The sequence below is a fragment of the Artemia franciscana genome, chromosome 9 (assembly GCF_032884065.1).
Source record: "Artemia franciscana chromosome 9, ASM3288406v1, whole genome shotgun sequence".
Lineage (NCBI taxonomy): Eukaryota > Metazoa > Arthropoda > Branchiopoda > Anostraca > Artemiidae > Artemia > Artemia franciscana.
In genome coordinates, this window is record NC_088871.1 from 27,641,046 (window position 1) to 27,649,795 (window position 8,750).

The 8,750-nt window shown below is 36.7% G+C and overlaps 1 protein-coding gene across 2 annotated transcripts in view; it reads right to left on the minus strand.

The window, feature by feature from the left end:
- Positions 1–8,750, minus strand: part of LOC136031217 (coatomer subunit beta'-like) — a 72,764-nt gene extending 64,014 nt beyond the window's left edge. Inside the window, exon 1 of one of the 2 annotated variants that reach the window (XM_065710598.1) lies at positions 8,613–8,750. The gene's annotated coding sequence lies outside the window, so the exon portion shown is untranslated. The remainder of the gene's footprint in view (positions 1–8,612) is intronic. The other variant, XM_065710600.1, reaches the window with a different exon arrangement.

Sequence of the window (8,750 nt, forward strand, 5' to 3'; positions counted from 1 at the left end):
TAAAAAAAAGATAAGAAGTTGCTTGAATGTCCAGCGTCATGCCACTAAGATGGTTAGCAGCACATGTTGTTTGAAGCTGTCAACACTGACATACCAAAGGAAAATGGGTGACATTATTTTAACCAAAAAAATCCTCTAAAAACACACTTCCCAGTCTCTTTGCACAGCCCTTGCATTCTGGTACTAGATGACATTCATTGAAGCTCTCTATGCAGTGTTCCACGAGTAGACACAAAAGTCACTTCTTCAGCCAAAGAATCATCAATATGTGGAACCAACTCTCTGAAGAAACAGTTTCTGCTACTTCAACTGACATGTTCAAGTCCCACCTTAATAGGAAATGGCTCTGCCAGGAATTCCTTTACAATTGGGAAGCTGCAGAGTCCTCCATAAGAGTCTAGTCTAACAGCCACAATCTACAACAAACAAATTCTTTTTTTTTCATGGAGCATCACAAGGATGGATAATCCTTATATCACTCCAAGCTGCAATTTAAGGTAATTTAAGGTAAGACCCAATTTAAAACAAATAAAAACAAATCCATAAGGATTTTCAATCAAATGACTCCCCTCTATTGTTTCTACAACCATCACTTCTCTACAAAGTGACTGAAGAAACAATAATGCATTCAAGGCTTGTGACCTTTACTGCAGGCAACATTAGAGAATTCCTGAGGATAAGCTTAGGTCTAAAGATTGAATTTTTTGTCAGTGATTTTTGTTTCCAGTTTGGGTGTCTGTAGATGGTTTCATTTGTCCTGTCTGAAAATCATGTTTTAAAAAACTTTATATTTAAAGTCTGTCAAATCAAATTCCAAAGGACCCAAAGTAAGTTGTGTTAAATTATTTTTTAATATTCTTCTGAATCATATTTTTTTTTTTTTTTTGCTTATAAGTAGCATCATAATCCTTTGTCTCTCTTATTGATTGTCAAATGACTCCCCCCCCCCCACAGAAGAAATAAAAGCAGATCTGAAGGAACTAGGAAATGTTCAAGAATTTTAACAATAGTTGAATTTATAAACTTGGTTTGCACCTTCCTTGGATCAATAAATTACAAAGGGCTGCCTAAAGGTCAAACAACCAAGTAAATTTGAATTCAATGCAAAATAAACAATTGGTCAGCACATAACATTGAAGTCAATATTAAAGAAGACAAGGGTAACTTTGAACATATGTTCAAAGTTATCCTGGAAAAACAAAATATTTGTAGGTAACATTGAACACTATTGCCATATTCAATCCATGGCTTAAGGAAATGATTTAACCTAAAAATCTAACTATTCGGCTTCTCAGCTATAGAAAAATGTCTGAAAGTAAGGCCTGGGGTAAAAATTTTTACTATAGCTACTTTTGGTTATCTTGGAAAGGGGTTAGGTTATGAAAACAAAACTTTCAGGCATTAGTCTACAGGCTAAAGTGTGTCCCAAGAAAGTATTTAAAGTACCTACCTCTGCTCTTTCCCTCTCTAGAGGGTCCCAACTTTTAAAATCTGTATGTTGCACAAGTGAAACCTTGCAAAATAAATCTCCTGCTTAAATAAAGTACAACAAAATTGTTTTCAGCTTTACTACTTGCAAATGCATTTCCTATATTTGAAAAAAAAAACATTGATATAGCCTAAAACTCTACTCAAATAACAGGAATTGCATTTCCAAAGATGGAGCCAGAGAAAAAGAAACTGACTACTGAAAATTAAGGTAAATTGTTGTTTTGTCAAAATTTCAATAGGTAGGCCTATAGATCTGTCATGTAGGCTAATTTCAGGACTATCTAGAGGGAGAACAAGTAGAGGTAAGTTCTTCAAAATATCTTTCTAGGCTTGTAGACCCTTCCCTGTGAGTTTCATTTTCCTAACCTAACCCCTTTCCAAAAGAGCTGAAAGTAGCTAAAGTAGAATTTTATCAGGCCTGGTTAGTTAATCTAAGTAAAAAGGGGTAGCTTATTTTTACTTTTTATTTTTGTATTTTCATTCTTTAGCTACTTTTGACAATTTTGGACAGCTCAAATTCTCTTGTGAATAAATAGTTAAAATTTGGTCTTAATATGACTGTAAGAAATGGCCAACCAATTGATTAATATGTCATCTATTAATAATCCAGTAACAAGTATGATCAAGTAATTCCACTGTTGTCTGCAAGAGAGCATGTTTAATTAAATGTTTAATTTCATTCCAAGCTGTCATTCCAAGTGCATATTACTACATAGGCTATAGCAAGATTCCAATGAATGCATATTGTTTCTTTGTAATTATTAGAGAAGCACATCCATTTTTTAGCTTTCAAAAATCCCTCTCTAATGAGACTAAAAATGCATAGAGTGGGCTTGCTTACAGGTAACATTACCCATAGTGCAAAGCATATTAGTCCATGAGCCTTGCAGGCAGTGGGGCAAGGTCTGTATTCTATATTTATTCAACAAAGAATGATAAAACTAAAAAAAACTAAACATTTACCAAAAGTACTTGCTGTTCATTATTGATTTTGTTCAAAGCTACCCCTATACCCCATTCTACTATACTTTATTTAAGCATACGATCTATTTCCAAGGTTTCACTTTTATAATAATAGGTTTCAATTTTACCCATGAGCTATATCACAGCACATGGAATTCCTGAGCTAGAGCAGGGTACAAGCAAGGAGAAGGAACAGCCACAAAGAATAGCACCAGTGAAAAAAAATCATTAGAATCTCCTTTTTGAAAAAGGAGACAATTTAGTGCCAAAGTGATATAAGCAGGGAGGACAGAGAGAAGCAAGCAAAGCTTGTGAAAGAATTAAAGGACTGGCTGGAAAATGGTGAAAAAAACCTTGTTATCTGTAAAAGTTGCATTGTCCCAAAAAACCAGCAGTGAGCAGGGTTGGGAAATTTCCCTTCCCCACTAGTGTAAATAGATCCAATAGTTCAAAATATTTAGACTGTAGTGGCAATAGATGTACAGATTTGGAAAGGGATATGGTATCCACGAGTTATGAAGATGCCCAAACAGCTAGTGAAATAAGTTATAGTAGCCCAAGTGATCTAGTACAAAACATTACAAGTCATCACTCTAAGTTTCTTCAAGTGCTTAGCACAAATGTAGACTCCTTGCCAAATAAACTAATGGAGTTACAGATCTTAGGAACAAAAAATGATTATGATGTGATTTGTGTAGCTGAAGAATACAAATAACCCCTTGGATGATGCCCACATTGGCATTGCTGGATACTTTCTATTTACAAACTTACAAGATGACCCAAGAAGAGGAATTGCAGTCTATGCAAAGGCAACCTTATCGGTAAGCAGAATCTCTCTTAATAAAGTTTTTGATTGGGTTGAATATTTAGCTATAGAGATATTGTGCTACCCCAAGAAAGTCTAATTTTAGCCACCTTTTACTGGAGCCCAAGTTGCCCAAACCTAATAGAGTCTGAACTGGCACTTTGTAAGGCCCTGCAGTTGCTACAAGATAAGAAGCCAAAGAACCTTTTAATAATTGGAGATTTCAACCTTCCTCAAGTCAGCTGGGTTGATGGCTTAGGGTATTCCCCCCAGTATCACGAGGGTCATGGTATGAATTCTGCTTTCCTCACTTACCTAGCAGAAAATACAGACAACCCAGATCAAATTCTTAGTATCAATCATTTACCACCAATTGGCGCAAGTGATCATGTATGTCTCTTAACAACCCTCCAACTGTCACACCACCCTCTTCCAATCATATTTGCAGAAGATATATTGATTACAAGAAAATCCACAAAGGAACTAAAGAGAATGCAAAATGGCAACTGGGTAGCACTGTTTGAGAAGCAATGACAGCTGGAATCTCTTCAAGGAAATAATGCTAAAGCATGAGGAGACTTGTACCACTGTCTCATATATCAAGAGGCCACACACCATACCTTATTTGACAAGGTCCATAAAATGGGAAATGAACAGAAAGAACAGATACTGGGCAAAATACAGGCAAACCAATTCTCCAGAACAATATGATAAATTCAAAAAAGCAAGGAATAGACTGAGAAAGAATACAAGATACTCTATAAAAAAGCATGAAGATATCATTGCTACTGAAACTAAAACTAATCCAAAGAAGTTCTGGAATTATGTATCATCAGCAAAGCCAAGATGGCATTCCATTCCCTACCTAACCATGCCATCTGGCAAAATCACCAATCATGCAGAGATAGCAGAAACCTTAAACAAACAATATTCCTCCGTCTAGACAGTAGAAAACTCTAGAAATATCCCAGATACATGGGAATATCCTGTCAATGTAACAATGCCAATGGTTGTCATTTTTGAGTCAGATGTCCAAAAACAACTGAAAAAGCTTGATGCATCAAAGTCAAAAGGACCAGACAGTATACGCCTGAGACTACTCAAAGAGACTGCTGAACTAATATCCTCACCTTTAGCAAAAATCTTTGAGAAATCACTAAAGGAAAAAGCTTTTCCCTCTGACAGGAAACAAAGCTACTGTTATACCATTACACAAGAAAGGTTCCAAATAAGCATCAGGCACTGTTTCTGTTTTTGAGAAAAACAGAAACAGAAAAAAACAGTTAGAAAAAAAACAGAACAGAAACAGAAACAGGTCAAACAAAAACAGGTGACCTGTTTGTGTAATCTATTCTGTTTTTCGAAAAAACAGAAAACAGCTGTTTTTAAAAAAAAACAGCTGTTTTAACAGCTGTTTTTCCTGTTTTTTCCTTACTTCTTCTATTTCTAATAGGAAAGAAAACATCTTCTTGTTAAATCCTTGTAGTCACATACAAAAGATGAGCAACTTCGTGTAATTCAACACACTAGCGTATTTTTAGGGGGGGGGGGGGCGAAATTTGTCATAAAATGTGTCCAATCGGGTGATACCAACGCTATATTCCTTTCAAGCTTAAATGTCATTTATAATTGACAATTTACTCTAGTTGCTCTTAGACCGTTGCTTTAGCGGTAAACCATTGCTCAAAGCATATACCAACACTATATTCACTGCTTAAAGCACGGATGCTTTCAAGCCGAGGCTACTTAGACCGCTGCTTGCTCATATATACCAGACAGACACAGAGTCATCCCATCTAGCTTATGTCCACCGCTTAAGTTAGAGGCTATTTAAACCGTCGCTATAGCGGTAACCCATTGCTCTAAGCAAATACCAACGCTCTATAACGCTCTATGGTTAGACCATTGCTCAAGTGGTAATAACCCTCCGCTACACACATACCAAGGTGTCTAGGTTCACTGCTTAAAGTACGGATGCTTGTTGGACCGCTGTTCTAGCGGTAACCCATTGCTCTAAGTAAATACCAACGCTATATTCCTCTTTTATATGGGATTTCATTGAGCCCATGCTTGCCGCTTAAAGCACGAATCCTTAAAGCCTTCAATGGTTAGACCGTTGCTCAGGCGGTAATAGCCATCCGCTACACATATACCAACAGTAGAGACATTGTCATATGGGGTTCCCATCTAGCCCATGTCCACTGTATAGCGTTCAAGCTTCTCTCTCTTTCTCTATCTCTCTCATTCGCTCAGATTTACCCTGCCGTGAATTAGCATGAGAGGTTGACTTTAGTTGAGCATTGTGGAGTGACATGCATGAGAGGAAAATTTTCAAGTAGTCAACCCGTAGTCAACGGGTTGACTCTATTTCGGCATTGTCAAGGGACATGCATGCACGGAGAGGTGTAGCATAAATGGGAGACAGTCACAACGGCAATCAAAGGGGTAAAATTAACCTTGACTGGGTTGCCCACTTAATTGGACAATCTGTCTTAGCTTTTTTCTACAATTAGCCATGACTTTGACTTTTCCCACAACTATTCCCTTTTTGTTTAAATTCAAAAATCAACGGTATCATGGTATCATACCTGCTAGATGTGCGTTTCGGTACGGTAGGTACAGGTAGGTATCATGTGTTTCGGTATCATGCCCGCTAGATAGCGTGGCATTTGAAAAAAAAAACAGAAAAAAAACAGAAAACAGATAAAAAAAAAACAGAAACGGAAAAAAACAGATGAAAAAAAACAGAACAGAAACAGAAACAGGTAAAACAAAAACAGGTAGCCTGTTTCTGTTTTCTGTAAAAACAGAAACAGAAACAGGCAGAAACAGGCAAGAAAAAACAGAAACAGAAACAGAAAACAGAAACAGTGCCGATGCATAGTTCCAAAGACAAAGCTGAAAATTCTAAGCCAATAAGTCTAACATCAATAACTTTAAAGATTCTTAAGGGAATCATAAATGATACTGTCACTAAGCACTTGACATACAACAACATCATGTCTACAAATCAGCATGGTTTCCAAAAGGGCCATTCCATGGACACAAACCTAATACAGTCATACCATGAAGTCACCAAATTACTGGAAAAAGGGACACCTGTAGACATGATTTTGTTGGATCAAGCAAAAGCATTTGAAAAAGCTGCACACCTAAGGCTGAAAAGAAAGCTTCAAGCTTATTGCATCCACTTGGACATCATTGAATGGATTGTAGACTTCCTGGGAGAACAAACCCAAAGAGTTGCTGTTATTAATGATAAAGGAGTACATGTACTATCATCACCTACACCTGTTCTTAGCAGAGTTCCCCAAGGAACCATGCTTGGGCCATCACTTTTCAACATATATATCAATGATGCTCCTGAAGTACTCCAAAACCTTCTCACACTCTATGCAGATGATTCTAAGCTCATTGGGGCAGCATCATCTTGGGCAGAGGCTGCCTCAATCCAAGCTGGATGACTGGGCTAGACAATGGCTACTTGAATTTAATTCAAGTAAATGTAAAGTTTTACATTTTGGCAATAAAAATCAAAAACATATTTACACCATGCAAAACCAAATAACTGGTCAAAGAGAACCCCTAGTTGCAGTTACAGAGAAAAGAGACTTGGGTGTCATAGTTGACTGCCAGTTAAAGTTTTAAAGGCATACTGAAAAGATTGTAGCTAGTGCAAACCATGCTTTAAGGACAACTAAATGAACATTCATGACTAGATCTCCACAAATAATCACCAAGCTACACAAAAGTCTTGTCAGACCAAGGCTAGAAACTGGCATGTCAATTGCATCTCCCTTCTATAAAGTGGACAAGGACATGGTAGAGAAAGTACAGAGGAGAGCAACAAAGATAGTAGATGGGTGTCAACATCTCCCTTACCCAATGAGATTATGAAATATGAACTTATGCAGCATGACTTACCAAAGAAAAAGAGGTGATATGATTAACACTTACAAATTGATTCACAACAATCCAATTCATGGTCTCTTCTTCATCAATTCATCACAGTGGACAAGGGGTCATTCTAAGAAGCTCATAAAGGTCAACACTCAGAGGAGGGAACGTCATCACTTCCTAACCAACCAGGTAGTAGACCAGTGGAACTCCCTGAGCTATCATACTGTATCCAGTAAGATCATCAAAGAATTCAAAGTCATACTTGACAAGGGGTTGAGCAATAAGGAATGAAGGCTGGAATGGGACACCTTGGAAACCAGACCAGAACATAAACCCTAGTCAATAAAACCAACTCAATATTCAAAACAATTCCAAATGAATCCACATGGCAATTTTTGAAGAAATGCTGAGCAATGCTACAGGATAGAAAATCCTTCAATTGCTCCAAGTTGCAATTTAAGGTAATAACACAAACATTGTTAAATGTCACTACCCTCTAGATAGAGAAGGAGTATGATTGATAATTCAAAATACCTTCCCAAAAGATCATTAAGGCTCTGGATAGGCATACATATGAGATCTTCCTCATGCTAACTCAACTACTTTCCAAGATAGCAAAAAAACCTAAACTAGCCTATAATTGGTAAAATTCTAGTTAATTGACTTCTTGCTATCTCAGAAATGGTTTAGGTTAGGAAAATGAAACTTTCAGGGATGGGTCTACAGGCTAAAGTATTTCCCGGGAAGGTATTTTAAAGTACCCATCTCCACTCCTTCTCCCTCTAGAGAGCCCTGAAGTTTGCCTACATGACAGGTCTATACCTATTGAAATTTTGACAAAACAACATTTTACCTTAATTTTCAATTGCTAGTTGCTTTTTCTCTGCCTTTCATTCTGTAAATGCAGTTCCTGTTATTTGAGTAGAATTTTGAGCCTTACCAATGGTTTTTTTTCAAGATTTAGGAAATGTATTTGCATATCTTTAAAACCATATAAAACGGAATTGAGCAAAGTTATGAAGCTTAAAACAATTTTGTTGTACTTGAGTTAAGCAGAAGATCTATTTTGCAAGGTTTCACTTTTATAACCCACATATTTTTAAAGGTCATCAAAGGTCAGTGTCCTCTAGAGAGAGAAGGAGTGGAGGAAATTGCTTCAAAATACCTTCCCAGGACATACTTTAGTCTGTAGATCCATCCTGAAAGTTTTATTTTCCTAACCTAAATCCTTTCTGGCATAGCAAGAAGTTAATTAACTAGAATTTTACCCTATAATGTTACCCATGTTTCCTTCTCAATGGCCCCTAATCTAGAGCTTTACCTACTTGTATCAATACTTTTGGAATAGGCCTATACTAGGTTATTATTTAAAATAAGCTGTATATGTTAATGGCAAAACTGATGCAAAATATCCTAGGCTACTATGTCTCCAGTCTTAATATAGGTTCAATACCTTTAAACTGCCAATATTTTAGTGTATACTCCAAATTTTCCCGAAATTTCAATATGCTGAAGTAGAGTTGACAGATTTAAGCTACAATCTTTTCCGAATCATAAATAAATTATATTAATTTGCAAGTTAGCAGATAAA